Here is a 6,424-nt window from a genome sequence, read left to right on the forward strand (position 1 = left end):
GAACTCCTGAGCTCAAACAATCCGCCCGCCTCGGCCTCCCAGAGTGTTGATTTGTCTTTTTAATTAAAAAAAACATACATGGATGCCACTTCTAATTGCTTTAAACCATGGTTGCTTTCTTAAAAGAGAGAACAAAAGTGGATATGTTATTTCCCTGGGTAAAAAAGATCTTTGTAGGAACAGGACAGCAGCCCAGCCCCATGTTTAATTGGGACCAACACTGTCAGGGAAACTTCTTCCTGAAAGCCCAGGATGCTTTGAGGGAAGGGGCTGGAGTCAGGAGAGTAGTGCCCAGATAACCAGATTTCAACTCAAGTGCGTTTCAGGATTCTGTGGGTTTTCTAGCATTTTTTGAAAGCTAACACTAGCATAAGTTGCAGATTTTTTTTTAGACTGATGTTAATTTATTTTGTAGGGGAAAGACATTAACAAATGGTGTCAGAAGATTTTTGTCTTTTTGTTAACTCTTAGTATATCAATAAATTTTTCAAAAAACTTTTTGGCCTGGTGTACATGGTGAGGAATGACTGGAGACGCAATAGACTACGTACGTTCCCTCGAGGCAGAATATTTCCCTGGGCGTGGGCTGGGTCATTGTGGCATGGAAAAGTCACAGACTTTGGGAAGCGCTTGGCCACCTTGATAGGGTGCAGAAAAAGATGGTTTTCTAAGCGGGGCTTGGGGCTTTATTTTCGGAGGGAGTCCCTACACCAGTGGTTCACAGCTGAGGACAGTGGCATACCAGGGGACACTCAGCAGTGTCTGGAGATAACTTTGGTTGTCACACCAGGGGGTGGCTGACGTTGGCATCCAGTGGCAGAAACCAGGGGTGCTGCTAAACTTCCTGCAACGCACAGAACGGTCCCCCCAACAGGAAAGGATGTCAGTAGAGCTAAGTTTGAGAAACGCTGGTTTAGTGGGGAGGGTGAGGAGGGCTGTGACTGGCATCCAGCGGGTAGAGACCACTCGCTGTGAGACATCGCACTTCCAGAAGCATAGAGTAAAGGGGAACCAAAATTCCGCCCTCCACCCCCTGCACCTCCCAGCCCCGGGGTCCCCCCTCTTCCCCAAGCCACACCCACAGTACCCAAAGATACTGTGTTGGAAAGCTACTCTACTTGAATCTACTACATGTGGTAGCACTTTAACAGGACACAGCTGTAAAATTCCTGGGGCGTTGCTATGAAGCGCAAGCAGCTTTGAGTGAGCCGCTCTGCTGCTCCTAACCCATGGCTCCTAATAAAGAGATGATTTGTTTATTATATAACCTTCCCTGGTCCTCTAAGGTCTGCACTACCCTCGGCATGAATTTATTCATAAATCTCAGCCTCCAGGGAGTATGGAGCTTCCTTTGAAGTAAAGAGAGAAGGTGGGCCTAGATGTCGGGGCACTGGTCGTAGGCTAGTTGGGGCGAAGGCCTGAGTGCTTTAGTTGAGGACCAAGTTCCCACTACAAGTAGAAATGCACCCCAGCTCACCTGGCTCCAGAAAGGCTTGAGAATTAGATTCTTGCAGAGAAGGCTGCTGGTGGGGTTTCTGTGCTTGTGGCTTCCTGGAGGCTCTGGGTGTTTTGTTTTGGAGAAGGTGGGCAGGGGCCACCCCAGCGGTCCTGTCCTCTGGCCTTTGAGAGCAGCAGAAGGGGGCTGGGGACCGTCGGGAAGGAGCTCAGCCCTGATGGAGAGCCAGGCTTTCGTGAGACCCCATTTCTACAGGGACTCGCCAGACGGGTGCCGGGCCCTGGCCCACGCCGGCTTTTGTTAGTTTCTGCGCTGCTGATCTGATCGCCTAATCCAGCGCCTTCCCAGAAGAATGGGCCGGGCTGCAAGGGGCCGATCTGGCCCAAGGGTCCGCTCCGCGCTGCCGCGACCAGCCCGAGGGCGCCTGGCGCGGTCGGTGCAGCGTGGCTCAGAGCGCGGGGATCCGGGCGGCTGGACACCTCGGTCCTCCCCTCCGCCCCCGTGGCTCGAGGACAGGTCGCAGCGAGGACGCAGAGGGAGCGCCCATGGAGCGGGGCGCCCAGCGGTGCCTTTGGGTGCGGGCAGATGGGGATTTCTCTACTCGGATGCGGAACCGAGAGGCACCCGCCTCCACGGTGGGCGGGGTGGGCGCGGAGACAGGGGCTAAGGCCGCCGCCTGCAGAGGGCGCGCGCGTCCCGCGAAGCCCCGGCCGCCGGCGCTTTGGACGTGCGGGGGAAACTCGCCACCCGCGCTTGCGGGCTGCTCCGGAACGCAGTCGCGCGACCCGCACCCGCGCCGCTGCGGCCCCCCGCGGCCTCAGTCTCCGCGGTCTCCGTGGGAAAGCCCCAGCCCAGGCACAGCCTCTCTGGCGGCGTTCGTCCGGAGGCTGCTGGCGGCCACATGCCGCTAAGGACGGCGGAGCCCTGCAGGGCCCCGGGCCGCGGTATCTCGGACTCCTGCCAGGCTCGAAGCACCTCTGAGCCTGGAGGACTTTTTGGTGAGAAGAGGAAACCAGAGCATGAGCCCCAAAGGGACAGATAATGGTTGCTATCGGACACTGTAAGAAAAGCATAAATATTCCAGTTAGACCAACGTTGTTGGGCCAGGCTCCGCGCTGGCGACTGCCACAGGAGACTGCCCTGTCCTTGGGACGCAGGCGAACCGGCCCGGGCCAGAGGCGGCGCCGCGGCCGGGCCGGGGCCTCTACACCTGGTCTCTGCAGGTGTGGCGGATTCCTGGAGAATCTGCCCAGAGAACGGAAACCCGCTGAAAAAGCTCAAAGCCCAGGTTGGCAGCTGCCAGCAAACTGGGAAAAGGGACAGGGTCGGCGTCCTCCCACCTCCCTAAGCATGAGCCTATTCCGCTGCCCCAAACACCCAGGAGTGGACGGGGACGGAGCCCCGTCCGGGAGGCAGGGCCTTGGCTGCGGGCTGGCGTCCGGCCGCGCCCGTCGCTGAGCCACCCTTCCCACCTTGGAGCCCTGACGTCCTGCGCCCGCCGGCCCAGCACACAGCCAGCCCACCCCGGCTTAGGGCACGGCTTAGGGCGGCCTCAGAAGCAGACTTTGGATCCCTGGCGGCCAGCGGCCCCACTCAGCGCGAGGCGCAGGTCGCTGACGTCGGAAGGGCACTCAGTGCTCTGCGACTGGCTACCCCGAGCCCGGGTGCTCCCGCGCAGGGCACAGAGCTGGGCAAGAAGGTGGGGAGAGCTCCGCCAAGGGCCTAGCCACCGACCCCTCAGCCAGAGATGCGCGGGCGCCGTGTGCCCACGCCCCTCCGGGAGGGCTCTGTGGGCGCGCCTGGATTGCTGCTTGTGGGCAGGGCGACGTCCGCGGGGGGCGGGGGGCTTGGAAGTGGAATTGGGTTCAATGTGATGGACTCTTTGGGGACCCAGAGGGCGGCTTTCTCGTGCCGACTTCACGGCCACGCCCGCACTGCTGCGAAATCGGTGGTCAGGAAGGGCCGAGAACGGCCCCCATCCTCTCCCACCCCCACCTTCACCTTGCCCTGCTCTCCCCTCGACTGTCCGTTGCCCAGCTTGGGGCTTAGGTCCGCCAGGGGCAAGAGTCCGGGGGACTGGGGGGCGGGGATGCGCCGGGCTGCCGCGCGGCGGCTCCAGGTTCACTAATCACATCAGCGCGCTCTGCGCCGGCTCTGAGCAGGCAGTTGCCTAGCAATACCCGCGAATCCAATTCCTCAATCAATAGGCGCGAGGCTGTGCATTTCGGGGAGCGCTGGCGAGCTTGGGTGGGTCTGGGGGCCGGGTCCCTCGACAGCACTGGGGAGCAGACCGGGCAGGCCGGGGAGCGAGGCTGAGAGGCACCCGAGCCTCGGAGACCGGTGACGTCCGGCCTGAGGGTTGGGCGCGCGGGGGAAACCCCGCCAGAGGAAAGGGGAACCCCGATGTCACCCGCATCCTCTGGGGGTCCACGAATTCTGCCCACGTCCCGGAAAAGTGCAGGCTGTAAGTGGAGGAAAGCCACGGCCAAGCCCGAGTCACACCCCTCTCCCTCCCAAGCCCAGCCCTCTTCCAGCTAGGTGGGTCCCCCCCAGTTGGGGACCGGCCTTTGGCCTTCGCGGGAATCGTCCCGCGGAGGGGGCAAGGGTGCCGGGATGCGCCGGTAATGAGAGAGGAAAGATTGGTCCTGTCCTCCTGGGGCACCTCTTCCCTCAGCTCAGGGAACGAACCAAAAAAGTAAAACCGAGACATGTCTCTATTTACAAAGTATATATTTAAACACGTAAAAAGCGGTATTGGATACAGACATTCACGACCGCAGAGGATAGTACCGAAGCTTCACTCTTGAGCAGAGGCTGAGATCGATTCGAGATTTGTACAAATCTTAGACTTAAATAAATCCAACAGGCGCGCACACCACGCGGTTGCAGACTCCCAGCACACGGCCACGGGCCCCTGCCCACCCACCCCAGGTCAGCGTCGCAAGAGCTAGCGAGGGAGACACACACGCACGGCCACAGACAAATGGCAGGATGGAGGGGCACTGGGGACAGGACCAGGCTGGCCGGAGGAAGGTCGGAGAGAATGGGCGAAGGTGGCCCCAGGAAGGGAGGGGGGTGGGAGCGAAGGCAGGACCAGAGGGGAAGGCGGCAGCCAGGTGAAGACTTGTGTCCCTGAGTCACCGTCCACTCGGCAACTGACGCGTCCCTTCAATGAAGTTTCATCTGAAAATAGCGTCAACATTTAAATAGATACACTCGGTCAACGGCGCTTCTTTATACAAAGTCTAAAATACCAGTTTTACAAATCTGAGCAGATAAAAATCCCCATTCCAGGGGCTTCTCTTTATAGGCGCAATTTGATATTCAAAAACAAACAAAATCACGTAGTACACCGATTTCCTCTTTTTCTCTCTCTTTAAAGGCAAGAAAGTCTGGAGGAGAGGCTGAGAGGCTGGCGGTGGGAAGTCGGGAGTGCGAGGACAAGGCCGGGGCTCCCTCCCGTACCCCTCCGCTGCAAAGCTCCCCCGCCCGCCCCCCGCCTCGCTCGCCCGAGTCCGGCATCTGTGCTTGCTTCGGCGCGCAGGGCCCCCGAGGCCCTCCCTGAACGAGCAGTGGGAAGTTAGGTCTTCGCTGGCCCTTTAAGGGCGGGGAGGGCGGGGAGGCTGCTGGATCAGAGCTCGAAGGGACCGGGGTGGGGTGGAGGAGACCGATTTGTGCTTTTGAGTCAAAAGAGGGGCGCGCGTCCTGCGCCCTCGGAGCGCGGAGTGGCCCAGAGTCTGCCGGGGCGGGGGCGTCCCGGCCCCGCCGCCGCGCTCGGCCTCCCCCACCGCGGTAGTCTCCACGCCCAACTCCCGCTCCTCCCTCCCCCTTTGGCGGAGCTTGTCGAGTTCAAATAGAGAACACTGCGAATCGAAAAGGCCTATAAATTATAGTTTTTGCTTTTAAGAAGGGGAGGAGGAAAAAGCAAAAGTTCTTATGCGCATTCTTGGATGAAAACCCTGCCTCGCCCTCCTTCCCCTCGCCCCGCCGAGCGCCGGGGATGCGAGTCCTGCCGCGGCCCCGAGCGCCAGCCGGGTCCTCCGCCGCGCTCCGGCCCGGCCCGGCGAGGGCCTGGGTGCGAGGCCGCCGCTGCCAGCCGCGCCCGCCGCCCGCCGCGCCTCCCTCCGCGGTCCCGCAGGGTGGCCCGTCCGGCCGTGTCCGTGGGAGCGCCAGCGGCCCGCCCTCCCGGGGGAGGCTTGTCCAACTCTTCCTGGGAGGTGGGGGCCGCCGTCTCTTCTCCCGGCGAAGCTAGAGGACGCGAAAGGGAAAAGTCCACCCCAACACTTTCCTTGTACAACTGTCTCGCGCTCTGGGCACTGACACGCAATCCTCCCAATTTATCCTGGCATTTCGAGAATGTAAACAGATTCGCTGGCTTTTTCTTTCTGCGGAGTAAGGAAAGGAATTGAGGGAACGGGGAGATTTTATCCACATGACACACACACGAGCTGCGTGCAGAACACGCACACCCCTCCCTAAAGTGCATTTCCCGGTGTCGTCCTGGGGGTACCTGTTCCCACCCTCCCGCGCGCCAGCCAGCCAGCCGCTTTGTACCTTCAACGTCACACACGAAAAGGTTACCCAAGTTAATACTTTTTCCCCCTAATAGACTTCTTAATCTTAAAAAAAAAAAAAAATAGAAAAAAGAAAAACAGACTGACTCCACCCCCTTTTTTCTGATTGGGGAGCCAACCTTTTGTTGGCCTGGCTGGCCAATGGGAAGAGAGAAAAAATCTGGGCCCTGATTTGGTGCCAGGAATCTGGCACTGGGCTGCGGAGAGGGGAGGAGGGGCGAGGTGGGCAGGCTGCATCCCTCCAGACACCATCAGAAACCCAGGGCCCAGGCCCCCAACTTTCCTAGTGCCCTGGGGGGATGGGGGGGTCCTCCTGCCTCAGCTCAGCTGCCTGCCCCAACTAAAACACACTGTCTCTCTCTCCTCATTTAAATAAAACAACTTCAAGAGTTGA

This window comes from Propithecus coquereli, unplaced genomic scaffold (assembly GCF_000956105.1).
Source record: "Propithecus coquereli isolate 6110/MARCELLA unplaced genomic scaffold, Pcoq_1.0 Scaffold794, whole genome shotgun sequence".
In the NCBI taxonomy this organism is placed as follows: domain Eukaryota; kingdom Metazoa; phylum Chordata; class Mammalia; order Primates; family Indriidae; genus Propithecus; species Propithecus coquereli.